General features: G+C 55.7%; 1 protein-coding gene across 2 annotated transcripts in view; it reads left to right on the top strand.

Moving 5' to 3' along the window:
* The first annotated feature begins 4,170 nt into the window (after positions 1 to 4,170).
* Gdpd5 (glycerophosphodiester phosphodiesterase domain containing 5) overlaps positions 4,171 to 15,539 on the top strand; it is an 81,070-nt gene continuing 69,701 nt past the window's right edge. The window contains exon 1 of one of the 2 annotated variants that reach the window (XM_028877499.2): positions 4,171 to 4,897. The gene's annotated coding sequence lies outside the window, so the exon portion shown is untranslated. The remainder of the gene's footprint in view (positions 4,898 to 15,539) is intronic. The other variant, XM_028877500.2, reaches the window with a different exon arrangement.

Here is a 15,539-nt window from a genome sequence, read left to right as displayed (position 1 = left end):
GAAGCCCACACCAAAGCCCACCAGCCCCTCCGTCTTCATTTTACCCATCAGGCACCTGTGTGGGGCTCACCACACATCAACATAACCCAAATGTCTAAGAAAAGCTGACTCCTTGGTCCCTTGAAACATCCTATGATATTTACCTACCTAACAGATGAGGAAACTAAGATAGAGAGAGATCGCAGAGCTAACACAGGCGGAGTCGGGGGTCTGGACGGACCACATGGCCCCGGAGTCTGCGCTCTCACTGCTCTACTCTGCAGCCTCAGTTTCTCTATTTTTTCTGCTCTACAGATGGATGGACTTTCTCACCCATCACGGTTTCCGAGCTCATGTCTCTGACCAGTGTCCCCTGATTACCTTGAGTGATCCGCATAGCCTTAGGTACTGTGTGTTCCTCGCTTAGCTGCTGGGACAAACACCTTATGAAAGCAACATAAGGAAGAAAGCGTCTATTTTGGCTCGTCCCATGAGGGCTCAGTCCATCACGGCAGGGAAGTCACGGAAGCAGGGTCACGGGAACAGATGCTCACATCGCAGTGACAGTCAGGACGAAGAGTGATGAGGATGGTCCTTGGCCCGCTTCCTTCACGTTACTCAAACGGTCATCCCAGTTTACAGAATGACCCTGCCCACATTTAGGGTGGGGCTCCTCACTTGAATTAATCCAATGGCGAAATCGCTCACAGACATGCCCAGGGGCTTGTTTTCCTAGGTCACTGTCGATCTAGTCAGGTTGACAATCAATATTAACCATTACAGGTACCCAGCGCTCTCTCATGCTCTCCCCGTGGTGATGCTGTGGCCCCAGCCAGCTAAGTGGGCACTCCTTGGGTTCACAGAGAACTTGACACGCAGGTCCATGCAGATAGTCTTGGACCCAGGGCTCATCCTAGAGGGTGTCACCGTCCCAGAATGAGTGTCCATTATGTGGCATATGACTCGGTCTAGTTCAGGAAACCCTGGGGAATGGAGAGGGAGAGAATGAAACACACTATCTCCGGGCAGGGGTGGGGGGCAATCACGTTCCATCCCTTGTCCTTAGAAGCTCAGAATCGAGTGGAGAAACTGAGTCACCGCCAGCTCTAATCCACAGGCGTACATTAGAAGGGAGGGGCAGGAGCCTTCACAGAGACAGGCCCCAGAATAGACCTGGTGCTGTCTATTGAAGTGGGGAGCCTTCTTGGAGAAGCCAGCCTGTATACTAAGTTTTACGGGATGGGACAGTCATCCCCTGGTGGAAAGGGACGCACGCAGGGACTATGGGCTGCTGGAGCCAGAGGCCTGGGTGGGAAAGCATCAAGAATCGGCATGTGCGGTGAGCTCAGCTGAGCCCCCTCAACAGTGAGCAGCGTGAGGGTAAGGTCACCGCCGCCTGCTGAGCCTCCGTGCCTCCTGCCCCTGCTGAGCACTGTGCCCACGCATCACACACACAGGTTATCCAGCAGAGAAGCTTTATACAGCAAGGTGGCCTGTTTAGAAAAAGAATGCCAAGTGACTGCTAACTGTCAGCCTGCAAGCGAGTGTCCATCTGGGGTGAGAACACAGAGTGCCGGGTGCACGTCCACTGCAGAGCTTCTGCGAATCTCTCTGGCTGGATGCGCAAGGTTCTCAGGAGCAGCGGGGCACACAGAAGGCTACTGTTTCCCATCAGCCTCCGGGCATGGGTTCCAAGCCAGTCCATGCATTGACATCCTCCCAGACAAGCCACTACCAGTCATACCACTGTCACACTGTGGCCTCCCTAGTCACAAAAGACCAAATTGCCCCAGATCAGAAGACTCCTTCTCCTCCAGAGGGGCAGGCAGGGGGCAAATGTGGGCGTTTGAGACCTGAGTGCTGGTCACCGCTCGGTGACCTTGAGAGGGTCTCAGGAGTCACCCGATGAGGCTGTGTTCTGAAAAGCATTTTTCTTTTTGACATTCTGTTCCTCTGACCCCCGCCCCCCAGGAGGCTGTCCCAACAGGGGCAGCCAGACAGCTCTACTCTGAGAACCTCATTCATTCATCTCTTTACGCTGAGGTCTCTCAAGGGCCACCAGGCATCAGCGGCGCCATGGTGGGCGGGGACATACATCCACAGAGTAGCTCCCAGCCATAAGGGGTGGGGGGAATGAGGCATGGACATGCCTAAAGAATCTTCCAGGCGCGTGAACTAGACCAAAGGCTGCCTCGGAGTTCAGGAAGGCATCTCAGAGACGGTGACATTTTTTTACTCAATTCTTGTGTGCCAGCCCAGGCTCTGAGGCACAGCAGTAAAGAAAACTAGTGAGCACTGGGTCTCAAACTCTATCTTCAGTCCTCCGGGGAAGCGGGAATAAACTCGGGGTGGGGTGCATGGCAGCCCAGGAGGACCCTAAGAGCAGTCACTTGGAGGAACTGTGTGGAGACAATACGCCTCACTTGCTCTTCAGTCTGAGAGAGGTGAGATGTAGAGGCAGAGAAGAGGCGGAAAGACGAGGCAGCTGGCAGGGGTCAAAACAGAAGGGCTACAATAGCAGGCTAGGAGCTCATGGCTTGGTGGTGCCGCCAGCTCAAAGCTGAAGAAGGTTCCTGGCAAAAAGGGAAGGTGTAAAGGATCTTCACACCATCACCAAGTTGAATACAGGCATTTTCGGTCTCCAAGCAGGCCTCACGCCACTCATATCTTGGGCTATGTTTTAAAGACACTCGTTTTCCCACGGAACTCCATCATGTCAACAGTGGGTTCAAAATGTCTCATGGCTCTCCTTTCACAAAATCCACTCCAGGCTCCCCCTCGGCTTCACCTTCAGCATCATCTGGCTGGGCTCTGGACTCCGGAGGAGCCAAAGAGATATTTGGTCCTTTGGATAAGTCTGAACTCCCCATCGACTCTTCCTCAGAGCATAGCTCTCTCCTGCGGCCAGGATTTCCCCAGGAGCACAGTCCATTCCTGCTAACTTGCTAACTCATTTTGACCTCGGCAAGCCCGTCCCCTGCTCTGGGAAGCCTCTGCTAACCAACACAAGGTACAGACCCAGAAAGGTGTCCCTTCTGCCAGGAATGCCATCCCTTCCATCTTCTAAGCCCACTGCCCATCTGGTTCCTCACTCATCCCCCTGCCAAGCTGCAGCATCTTGAGTTTATTTATCATTGTTATTATTATGTTTATGAGACAGGGTCTCATGCAGCCCACACTGGTTTTGAATTCACTATGTAGTTGAGGATGACCTTGAACTGACTGAACATCACAAGAGGCTAAAGCCTTTCAAAGCAAGTCTAGCCCACGAATGTCACAGAGATGGTGGGTAGACTACTAGACCAGCAACGGGGATCTGGGGCACATCACGTGGCTTCTTCAGTCTTGGTTCTCAGCAGTGACATGGAGCTCCACGCATAAGATTGGTGTGAGGTTTACAGATGAAGCTGTGCTGTGCTGCCTCATCCTAGGGCTCCCCAGGCCCATTAGTGACATACGCCCCGCCCGCGCGCACTCGCAACGTTCATTCATATATCAAACCCCTTCACGCCTGCTCAGTACCGGCACAGGACGCTGGGGCCTCTAAGACAGGGCTGAGGCGGGGAAGCCGGTGCGCAGCCTACAGACGTCACGATTCGAGGTGATTTGTCCTCATACACCTCCGCTCTTATTTTTGAAACTAATAACGACGCTCCTCCCTAAGCCGCCGGACGCTGAGAAAGGGGAAGTGTGGGAAACAGATCTGCTCTTTATTTTTAAAAACTTCTTTTGCACCGCTTCCTAAAATCTGAACCTTTCACTGCTCTCAAATGCAGCTCCGTGCAAGGAGCAGCTAGGAGGAGCCAAAGGCCAGCAGCACCACGCCACGCCCCGGGTTCCACCACCCAGGGACATCTCAGGCCCAACCTCGCCTCTTCCGTGCCTCGCTCTCGCGAGTTGCGGTCAACACAGGACCCTCGCGCTTCTCCCTCCATCCTGGTCCCCAGGCGGCCCGCTCCCGGGCTGCCCACCGCATTCATTGTCCTCCTCCAGCCCCACCAGTCCACGCGATCACCAGAGTCCCGCCCTCTTTCCACTCTGCCATTGGCTCCCGCTGCCCAACCGCGAGGGGACCCGCCTAGCAGAGTCCTGCACGCCCCGTCTTTGGCCGCGGACCGGCTAGGGGCGGGCACTCTGGTGGCCCCACCCTTTGGGGCGGGGCCAGGCTCGCTGGCGCTCGGGCGCTGTCTCGGCGGGGCTCGGCTCGGCTCGGCTCGGTCTGCAGCTCGGGTGGGGGTGGGCGGCGAGGGTGACAGCCGCGGTGGCAGAGGCTGCGGCGCCGGGCTTGAGCAAGCGACGAGCGCGGAGCGGGTGAGAGGAGGAAGTGGAGCGTCGGCGAGGAGCTCCAGAGTCCGCCGCCGGGCTAGGTCCGCCCAGATTTGCAGAGCGAGCCGTGTCGGGACCTGGGCAGACTTTGCCGTGCTCCGGCCGCTGGCGCCCAGCCTGTCCTGCCCTGCCCTGCTGGTCCGAGCTCGGTGTTCCGCGCCTGGACTTTCCCAGCCCGGTGGTCCGCAGCTGCTTGACCCGGAGCTCCGAGGCGGGACGCGCCCAGCCCCATCATACCGACCCTTCTCCGCCCGTGTGCCCTCCGCCCCCGGGTCGGCGCAAGGTGGCCCCAGCTCCCGGACCTGAGTGTAAAGGAGCCGGGACGCCCACCGGCCTCCGGCTCCTGGAGAACCAAACCTTTAGCTGCCTTGGACTCGACTATTCCGGACTTGAAACTGTACTGGCGCCGCCCGAGTCCAGCGCACCGTGAGGGGTCCCAAGCAGGCAGGACAGTCAGACTGAACCCCTGGGCTGGTGCTACGAGCCGAAGCTTCCACCTTCCTCCGCCCTAAGCTAAGGACTTGGGGGTGCTTGCACCAAAGAGAACACAGAAGCTTCTTCTGCCCCAGTCTCCAGCGAGCCGAGGTTGCAGGTGAGAGCCCCGGATGCGCGGCGGGAGCGGTCCCCGGCGCCTAGAGACCGGGCCCGGGTCAGTGGAGGGCGTGGAGGGGACACCCGCAGAGAGTCAACTATTTAGGAGAGGGCGCGCAAAAGATAGTAGAAACAGGCACTTATTGAGTGCCCATTGTGTGCAGGTCCGAGCCCCGCCCTTGCACTAATCGTTCCTTATCTGAAGCTCCGCGCTACCCCTCCCTGAGATAAAAGCTGTTGTGATTGTTATGGGCTCGGACCGATGGGGAAACTGAGGCATGACAGGGCTGAGGATCTCTGCTCTCGGTGCGGAGGATTTGACCGGGGAGAAGGGAGAAGATAGAGAGCAAAGAGGGAGGGAAGAAGAAAGGAAATAGACTGCAAACAAGAGGTTGGCAAGGTGGGACCACGGGGTGGGGGCATCCAAAATCCAAGCGCTGATCTTGAAGTTGCAGAGATACTTCTCCTTACCAGCGACTCTTGGATTATGGACCGGTCACCTCCCAGGAAAAGTGACCCAGCGTTGAGGGCAGAGGTGGGAAGCTTCCCAGTTCCAAAAGATCTCTTCCTGGGGTCCAGGTTGGAGGAACAACCTGCCTCCCAGAGTCGGGGTCCCCCAAGTTACTGAAGTATTCTTACCTGTTAGGGGCTCACCATGTTGGTCCCCAAGCCACAGCCATAAGGAAGCTGGAGTTGTTACCCCTCAGAACTCACCCTCCTTCCCTTCTTGACGTTATTAATGGGGACACTAAAGACTTGTGGGGAGCACAGTTGGCCCAGGCCCTAAAGCCAGTGAGTGGTTGAGCCAGAAGCAGACCTGAAAAAGATTTCCAAATATCCATCAAGGGTCCTCTCCCCTTCCCAGCTCATACTTTTCTGGGTTTGTGGCTGGGGTTTCCCCACCCTCAGTATGAGGTTGGGGTGACCATGTATGAGGCTGCAGTGAGCATGTGTGGTTGGTGCTGGGGCTCAGATCAAGGCCTGACCTCAGTTTCTGTGACTGCAGAGGAACCTGCAAGATCCTCTGGCCCAGGAGAGAACTTCTCTAGGTCTTAAGGTTAGGGTTGCCAGGTCTGGGGGTACAGTCCAGCTGTGCTGCTTCCCAGGCAGAGGTTCCTCTCACTGGCTGTCGATCTGTGTCGGACAGGGGTATTGTGAAAGAGCGTTTGGCACAGACCCTGTGGGGCTCTTGTTCTGGGTGGGGAGGGGGAGGCATATGGCCTTGGTCTGGGCACTGTGGCCTTGGCTGGGACTACTTAACCTTTGTTGTGCTGGACTCCCTGGAGTCTGGGGAAACCACCTTGGAAAGCACCTGGGAGATGGAGTGGGGTCTCAAAGACTAGACGCCTGTTCCTGGGGTTGGAGGGGTTCAGGGAGCCTGGAAGGTGATTAAGGGGCTTGGGATTCCCCCTCCCCCACCTCTGCCTGGGGATTCAGATCCTCATAATAATCCTTGCACCTAGACAGAGCTCTCCTTTGATGAACTAATTTCACACCTGTGATCTCATCTCACCGGTGCTGGAAAGAGCTGGGAACCTCAGGTGAGGCGGAGCAGGGGCTTGGGGGGAAGCCTCCTTCTGATGCCGCATCTGTGAAGTGGGGTCAGAACACTGTTACCAGCTCAGAGAACGAGAAGATCCCATAGGCAAGCGGTGGAGCGCTGAGGAGTTTGTGCCCAGTATGGGCTTGTTATTTGGGACGACCCTACGTGGGAAACCGAGGCTCAGAGAGGTGAAATCTTTGCCTGCTGAGTCTGCTCCAGGAACTATCTGATCGTCCACGGTCTGCCGAGTGGTGTGGAAATCACTCAGATGGGCTAAGTGGCCCGTGGTCAGTGCTGTGGTGATGAGCCTACCCTGCCTCCTGGCCATGGGGCAGCCATGTCACTCTCCGAGCCCTCTGCTTTCCTGTGAGGGTGGAATGTCTCTTCTACCAAGACTAACTGAGCTACAGATCCCCCCAGCGCCTGGCCACCATCCATTTCCTTCCCTGTGGAGAAAGGAAACTGGAGTTTTGACCAGGAAGTCTGGAAAATCCTCAAACGTGCCTGACGCTAGAACACAGGTGGCCGTGGCAGGCTGAGAGACTTCGACTTGCTTAGCTGGGCCCCGGGCAGGCCATGTACTCCCTGTGCCGCCTTGGAGCTTCCCAGGATCGGTTTGGGGACACTGGGAAGGGGCTCTGGATTCTAACCGTCCTCACACCCACTGTGGCTTCCTGTGGGGCAGGAGCTGGTGTCCATTCCCTTTGCCCCATTGTCTGGCCTCTCTAAGCACAGGGTGCAGTGAATAATTTATCATTGCCCTCCCTGGGAGGCAGGCTAGGGAAATAGCTGCGCTCTGCTGTGCTTCCGTCCCCTCAGAGGAGGCCAGTGGCTCCTGATTGTGTCTCGGTCCGGGTTATGCTGAGTGTGTGCGTGTGCGTGTGCGTGTGCGTGCGTGTGTGTGTGTGTGTGTGTGTGTGTGTGTAGGAGCAATATGGAGCAGGACAAGGAGAGAAGGACCTACCATCCTTCCTCCCCAGCTCGCTACCGTTGGGGGCGGGGGAGATACCTATAGGCAACAGCGGGAACCAAGGTAGCTGAGCTAGGATCAAGCTTCAGGCCTCAGATTCTAGAGATGTGGAGGAAGAGGAAGGGAGAGTGGCCAGGGAAGTCCTCAGGGAATCCTGCTTGTGCCCTTCTGCTCAGAGACTGGAGGCCGAGACACCTGACCATACGCGACCACTACTTCTCCCCTCTGTAAAATTAGCACAGTGAGGCTCACTTCTCAAGTTCGTCATGGGTGACCCTAGGGTCACATAGGTAAAACCCTAGGCAGCAATGGTGGTCAGTCAAGGAGGGCTTCACTGTGAACACAGGGGAGTGAGTCGGTGTGTATCGGGGAATAAAACGTCATGGTGGGTGGAGGGGTGAGGAGAATTCTGGAGGGTGACGCTGGGGTAGTGATTCAGAATCAGAAGGCTGAGCGATCGGGTGGGAGAGGAGTGGAGACTGTTTAGAACCCTCTGTGCAGTGGGGACCAGGCCTTGGGTGCGGCCTTCGCCAGCCATAGCCACCAGTGGGACCTCAGGTCCCTTGCTCATCACTGTTGAACACACCACATGTGACCACCGAGCTACCCTTTTGCTTGTGGGATAGTCTGGACCACATCCCTGCCCCTTCTCTGCTCACTTCTCTATCTGCTTGGGCCCAATTTGGGTCACAGATCCTGCCCCCAAATGCTCCTGGGTTGTCCGACCCTCTGGGGTGCCCCCTGTAAATGTTTAACACTTCATGGTAAACGTACCGATAAAAGTAATAATACTCTACAGTTTAGGAAATGCATGCACGATTAATTCTACTGTGGTGATGTTAGTAATAGCCAATGCCCTTCAGTACTTAGGATGGGCTGCACACTGTGCTGTGCACTTTAGAACTATCCATCATGGTAACTCTGCAAAATGGCTGTTTCTGCCGAGAGGCTGGAGCTCAGAGAGGTGCTCTGTCTTGCCCAAATTCTTACAGCTAAACCATCAGGGGACAGGGAGCCAGGCCTGCCTCTATTTCAACTGGAAATCTTTGCTCCTCTCTGTCACTGAATGGACACTTAGCCAGCTTCTAGGAGATGCTCTATGGCCTCAACTGCACTCAGTACCTCGAGAGCGTTCTTTGCATGTGATGAGCCTAGACTCAAGCCTTCTTACCTAAGCCAACATATGGCCGTGCTGGACTGAGTATAGTCCCCAGGAAGGAACCCGGGTCCCGGGCTCTGTGCTGGCTGGCAGAGTGTATTGCCTGCAGTGAGTCAGCCCCTCTGTGTCTTGTTTAGTGTCCCAGCCTTCTGCAGTGCCCTTCATGACCCTGGCAGGAGGAAGAGGTCACTGTACAGGGCCGAAGGATGTGGTGGGACAGGCAGCTGTGATTTTGGCCTCGCTGATATCTGGGCCAGGAGCACTGTGGTCACTTGAAGGAGGGTGGTGGCCTGGGCTGCAAGCAGCATGGTCATTAGCTATGATTGAGAGCTGGCGGGGCTAGGCCAGCTTGGCAGGACTAGAGGCCAGCTGGCTCGGCCACTGTGGGGTCATTGGCAGGGCAGCTGGCTTCTTCTTGCTATGCTGCCCGTAGGGTGCCAGGGCTTTGTGAGCCATGGCGTGCCCGCTGTTCTGTTATGGTTAGGGGAGGACTGGTAGAGTCCTTCCAGGCCTGGAGATCCCTCCACCCAGAAGCCCTTGGGACTCCTCTCAAGCAGGTGGAGTTCAACCCTCCTCGGTTGCTGGCCCGAGGCCCCTGTTTACCTGACTAACCCGGCGAGGGGATGGATCTCCCTGCTAAGCAGCCTGCAGAACCCCTCCCCTGAGTGCCCAGCGGTGTGTTTGGTACAAGGCAGCTGTCCTAGGGCAGAGGAAGCAAGTGGCCCCTGGCCCAAGTCTTTCACCTCTGGAGTCTGTTTTCTTACCTCTAAGATGAGCTGATAATAGCAATGTGTGAGGTTTAGTGAGATGTAGACAGAGGACCTGCCGAGGTCTAGCACACAGGCAGGCACACGGTCAGCGAATCCCCTTGCCTTTCCCTCTTTGGCCTCATGAACTAATGACTCTGTAAGAAGCTAACTGAAGAGCCCAGCGACTGGAACCAGGGCATGGCTGGGAGGACACCCTGGGGGAGGTTTTTAGGTGAATTTAGATGGGAGCTGCTGCTTCCCATCTTCATGTGTGGGCGTGAGCAGACAGTTGTTGGTCTGGGAGGGACCTTGAGCTGGGACTGGGGCAGGGAGTAGGTCCGAGATGTCTGGGGGCCTGGGTATCTCTTCTCACACCCTGTGGGGCAGCAATGATCAACTGAGACAAGCCTTTGGGATCCAGCCAATAGCTGCATTACCCTCCCCTCCATCCGCCGACAGGTGACACTACTGGAGACTATGGGCTGTGGGGGAAACAAACTGACCACAGGTAAACACGTGAGTGCCAAAATTCCAAGCCGAGAAGTGATTTCCTGAGGCTGGGCTGGTCCCACTCACAAGGCTGGGGCGAGCCCCATCTGTAAAATGGGGCTCTTACATCACCTCCTTCCCAGGGCTATGGTGAGGATGACATAGATCCTACACGTAAGATGCTCAAAAGGCCCAGCATGGCCTGGGGTTTGGCTCAAAGGTGGAGGAGCACTTCCTGAATATGCATGCACAAGGCCCTGGGTTCCATCCCTGGCCCCATGCATGCAGGCACAAAGCCGCAGCCCGTGATAAACGCTCAGGGAATGGTAAGCCCTTTGTTATCTGTGTCGTCAGGACCAAGCAGGTTGCAGAGAGGGAACAGGTGCTCAAGGAGAGCGTTGGAATGGATCCCAGGCAAAGGGCAGTTGCTCCGCAGTGTGAATGAACAGCCTGGCGGTGGGGAGAGGAGGACACAGAAGCAATGATGGTGCAGAATGGGCCTAGGTCGGTCAGGCCTGGGATGCCCAGGGAAGGATCGGGGAAGGCTTCCTGGAGGCAGCGCTTCTGAGCCGGGCTTGTGTCTTCCTTCCTAAGCGTAGCTAGAACCTCTAGCCTCTGCAGGCTGTCCTTCCTCCATCCCTTGCCACCTCTCCATCCACAACAGGAGGGCCAAAAGACAGGTGGGGAGGAAGTAGAGGCGGCGCCCCAGAGGCCTAGCCTTTCCCAGGCTGGGGGCCAGATTCGCAGGCCTGCTTGAGGCTCTTTTGTCTTCTGGCTCACAAAGTAGGCCGTCGCAGTGGGGGTCCCCGGCTTTCCCTCTATAGCTGTTCAGCTTGTGAATGAGTGAGTGGACTCTGAGGAAAAGCCACACACACACACACACACCGCGATGGCCCAGTACTCTAATCCCAGCACTGGGAAGGCAGAGGCAGGCAGATCCCTGTGAAATCAAGGCCAATCTGGTCTACAGAGTGAGTTCCAGGACAGCTGGGGCTCTGGAGAGAGACCCTGTCTCAAGGAAGCAGAACAAAACATCAACAACAAAAGAAGAAGACAAAAGAAAAAGTGTCCCCCAAAACCATCTCACCCCTCCCCCCCAGCCAAAAGGCTCAAAGAGAAAGTTCTTTCCTACATAAAGGGAGTCAGGACACCCCACCCCAAGAATCCTGAAGAAACTTACCCTAAAGAGCACCCTTGTGCTTGCCTTCGTTAGGACTGGCTGTGAAGGTTGAGGACACTCTGCCCTCTGGAATTTGGGATTAGAGTATTAAATCCCTTTGTTCCCTAAAGAGGTTCCTGAGGTAGGTGTGGCTGCAGCAGCAGCTCCGGGCCTTTGGGGCCTTTGGAGAATGTCTGCAGCTGTGGGAAGGCTGGGGCTATTTCTGAGGCAAGGGTTGGGCTCAGTTATCAGAGTTTCAGGACATTTCAGTAAGGGCATCTGAGACCTGCCTGTGGTCTCCACACACTGCCTGAAGCATCCCACAAGGCTGCCTGCTTGAGGAGCAGCTCCCGGCCACACTGCTGACCTGGGACTCCTCTGAGCCTCAGTCTAGCAGCCTTTGCTCCCCTGGTGTCTTTTTCCAGCCTTGGTTTCCTCATCTGAAGAATGGGGGTAGACATAATCTTTGTCTGATGTGAGACCATGCATGGAATGTGCATGCCTGACACGTCATGTCACCAGCGTGCAGTGAAAGGTCGCAGAAACAGCAGCAGAGCCTGGCTGGACTCAGTCTCCGGATTCTCTGTCCCAGCCAACTGCTTGTACCAAGTTTCTGGGGTCAGGGCTGGGTGGGGAAGGATGAGTCCATAGACTTGGGGTTCTTCCCATTGTCTGCTTCTTTTTTTTTTTTTTAAAGATTGTATTTATTTATCTTATGTGCATGGGTGTTTTGTCTGCTTGTATGTCTGCACCATGTGCATGCCTGACCCCCTCAGAGGCCAGAAGAGGGTGTCAGGTCCCCCCTGGAACTGGAGTTACAGACAGTTGTGAGCTGCCATGTGGATGCTGGGAATCGAACCCTGGTCCTCTGGAGGAGCAGCCAGTGCTCTTGACCACTGAGTCCTCTCGGTAGCCCCCCCTCCCCCCCCCCCCCCCCGTTGTCCTTCTTTTCCATAAACGATAGTCGGCACTCGATTTGCTTGGTTTGTCTTAGTGGTCAAAGTGTCAGGCTCCCTGTAACAATGGAGCCTTGTCTGAGTCCGCTTGTTTTCCAACCCGGACACTCGACTGCTCCGCCCACCAGGCCCGGGTCCCACCTGGGAGAACTGGAGAATGTCGGGGGGCGGGGGTTGTTTCCCAGTGAGGGGGGGTGTCTGGGAGACATCAGAGGCCTCTGTGGAAGTCCTCACCAGCAGTTGCCTCCCCCCCCCCCGAAATCAACCCCCGGTATTGCCAGCCAAATCAACCCAATGACTGTTGCAGGGTGAAGCCAGAGGGTTTAGAGACACAAAACCTTGAATTTTTAGTCCTGACTTTGTCATTTACTGCAAGGTGACAACGGGCAAGTCATTTTGTCCTTGAGCAGAGTTTTTCTACGTGAATGAGACTGTGTGTGTGTGGTGGGGGGGGGTCACGCTCAGCCTGCTAGTGTAGTAAGCTGGGGGGCCCCATGCCAAAGCCTGTTAACCGTTACAGTTCTCTCAGAGACGGAGTTCTGGGCTGCTTCTCTCCATCTCTGTCTCCGCCAGCAAGTCAGGATGAATGTGGCCTCCAGAGAGGCCTTGTCTTATCTCCCAGTGGGCAAAGTTCACGAAGACACCAGTGGTAGGTGCATAGAAACCCTCTGCGTGCCAGCTCAAAGCCAGGCCTGTGGTGGCCATGTTCCCTAGAGGTGATTGCCGCCACCACTGGTCTATGACGGTTATTCAGACCTTGCTGCCCTGAGCTCAGGAGCCCCCAGTCTCCTGAAGGCCAGGAAGGGAATATGGAACCTACAGGGTATGGTAGAAAGTCGTCATTGGTAATGGGGGGTGTGGGGAGCATGTGGGGCTACTTCTAAGCAAGGACCAGGTGACATGGTGTCAAGGACAGACTCTAAACTTGGGAGGAAGCCTGCCTAAGAGACAGTATAGGAGATGTGGCTGGGCACTTGGCATGGAAATGCTAGGAGGCCCCACAGGATGCTGACGGTGTCTGCAGAGCGTAGGCGGACAGGCCTAGAACACAGAGCCCTTGCAGCTAGCCCCCAAGGAGGGTCTGCCCCTGCCTCACTCACAGCTCACACCTGGGCATCAGTGACAGGGTTGGTGTCTCAGTGCTCAGAAGAGGGCCCTGTGGAGGGAGGGATGTGGGCCAGAGTCGGTCCTGGTTGTCAGTCCTGCCTCTGCATCTTTGAGTAGAACTGAAAGACGCCGCCGAGCTAGCCACTAAGCCTGGCTGAGCCTTAGCTGCGTACCACAGAGCCCGGAACCACTTACTGTCCATGCTGGCCGAAGGTAAAATGACGCAATGGATAGGGCAGCATCTTACATTTCACAGGAAGTTCTACAGTCACCCTCACCCAGCTCTCCTTCTCTGTCATCCCTTAACGCCTCTCCAGGAAGTTCTTTCTTGCATCTAACTGAAGTCCATTGTTCTGTAGCTGGAATCCCTTTCATCTTGTCTGGGGACTGTGCAGAGGCCGACTGAGCCCATCCTCCATCCTCGTGGGCCCAACAGTAGCTGCAGTGAGGCAGGCGGGGAACAGAGCAACAGGAACTGTCCGTTTCCACCCTGGAGCGTGGGGTCCCAGCAGTGGATAGCAGAGCCTTCTGCCCAGGGTGGAGGGTATGTGTGTGAACTGTCCCAACTACTCACACTCCAAACAGTGTGGCTCTAGGGCAGAGGAGAGGGCCCTGGCCCGAGCCAGAAGCCTGCATGCTGGTGGCCGCCTGTCCTGCCATGGGGCTTACATCCACAGTATCCTAGAGGATATCTTCAGTCTGCGGCCCAGGTCTCCCTAGCGAAGACATGCAATTTAGCTTCATGGCCTTTTTCTTATTCTTGGACCCCAGACAACCTGAGTGTAGAGCAGGCAAGGGCTCTGCTTGGTGGTTGATGGTGGTAGTATCTGAATCATTCCATTATTCAGGCTGAGGCTCCCAGGGGTGGCCCTGGGTTAAAGGTCAGTTGGCCATTCCTCATGGGTGGAGTGATGGCTCCTTCCTCAGACCAGACATGGCCGTCATGGTGCTCTCGGGCCTGCCTACCCAGCTAACTGCACAGCGACTCTGGCTTGCTATGTACTTCCTCTTCGGTGGAAGCACCCTATCCACTGTCTCTTCAATCCCTGCAAGTGGGAAACCAGAGGGAGGCTCAGCGAAGCTGGTACAAGGGTCTGGGGGGACTGGGGAGAGACCCTGGAGAGTCTCCCCTGACACCCAGACCAAGCCGGACCCTCTAGGTAATTGCCAGGGGTGGAACGCAGGATAGGCAGGTGGTGGTAGGCCAAGCCGGGGGCCCCATCTGGGAGAGCTGGGCATCCGGCTGCTCTGTGGGCAATGGGGGAGGAGACCTCTTCCTGGGCGTTCTGGACCCCGCCAGTTCTTCAAGCTTTGGGAACGTAAGCCTTTTGGTATCACAGGGGACTCAAGATTCCTTCTTGTTGCCTTGGACACGCACCAGTGTGGCCTTGCAAAGCATTACTATCGAAATGCCTCTGAATACCCCACAGTCTGTGAGGAACATTTGTTAGGGAGACAACGAGGGTAGGTTCTAGAAGCAGGCCTGCCTAGGACTGCACTGTGACTCCCACCTCCTCGTGGATCTCAGGTCCTCATCTTCTCACACACAGCACACCTGTGCTGGCTTTGCAAGTTGAGTGAGGGAATATTTATCCTGCACCTGATGCAGTTTTGTGGGGCTTTTTAATTTTTTTTATTTTTTAATTTTTTTTTTTTAGTATTTGTTTTGGTGTGTGTGTGTGTGTGTGTGTGTGTGTGTGTGTGTGTGTGTGTGTGTGTGTGTGTGTGCTCGCAAAGGTCAGAAGAAAGGGTATTGGATGAATCTCCTGGAGCTGGAGCCCAGTTACAGAAGGTTGTGAGCTGCCATGTAGGTGCTGGGAATTGAACCTGGGTCCTCTGGAAGAGCAGTCAGTTCTCTTAACCACTGAGCCAGCTCTCCAGCCCCCAGCTTTGTGGTTTTAACCATCAGCCTCGCTTTATAGATGAGAGGATGGAGAGTCAAAGCAAGGTGACTGTCTGAGGCCACTCGGTGCTGTGGTTTGGTTCCAGGCTTTCAGCCTGGGGAGGGGAGGGATTGTTTTTCCTGTGAAACCTCACGTCTACCCTCCAGTGACCTGCTGCTTCACTTACTCAGAGTCCTCCATGTGTAATGCCGGTGCCTGCTCTGGCCTCTTGTCCACAGAGCCAAACAGCACTTGCCTGCAACATAGGTATTTTCAAAATGTCTCGCGCATGGAGTATGCCAAATGGTGTAGGTGCAGGAAGCTGCCTTCCAGGCAGTGAAGGCCTGTGTCATGCCCAGAGGCTTCCTCAGCTCATCATACCTGTAAAACCATTTGCATAGTTTGGGACGGAACTTTCATGAAAGAGCATGGAGCCTGGGGTGGGGGAATGGTTCTTTTCCTGCGCTCAAGGTAGGAGCGGTCACCCTGCAAAGACGGGGCTTACAGAACTTACCTGCTTCGCCAAGTGTCTGCTCTGTGACTGTACCTGCTGGACTCTATGTTCTGGCACTAATCTCCCCACCCCTTCACCCTGCTGTCCACAAACCTGCCTCCCGCATCCCAGCGC

This window comes from Peromyscus leucopus, chromosome 1 (genome assembly GCF_004664715.2).
Source record: "Peromyscus leucopus breed LL Stock chromosome 1, UCI_PerLeu_2.1, whole genome shotgun sequence".
Classification (NCBI taxonomy): Eukaryota; Metazoa; Chordata; class Mammalia; order Rodentia; family Cricetidae; genus Peromyscus; species Peromyscus leucopus.
The sequence above is the reverse complement of the archived record's forward strand: the minus strand, read 5'-3'. Positions and strand labels throughout refer to the sequence as shown.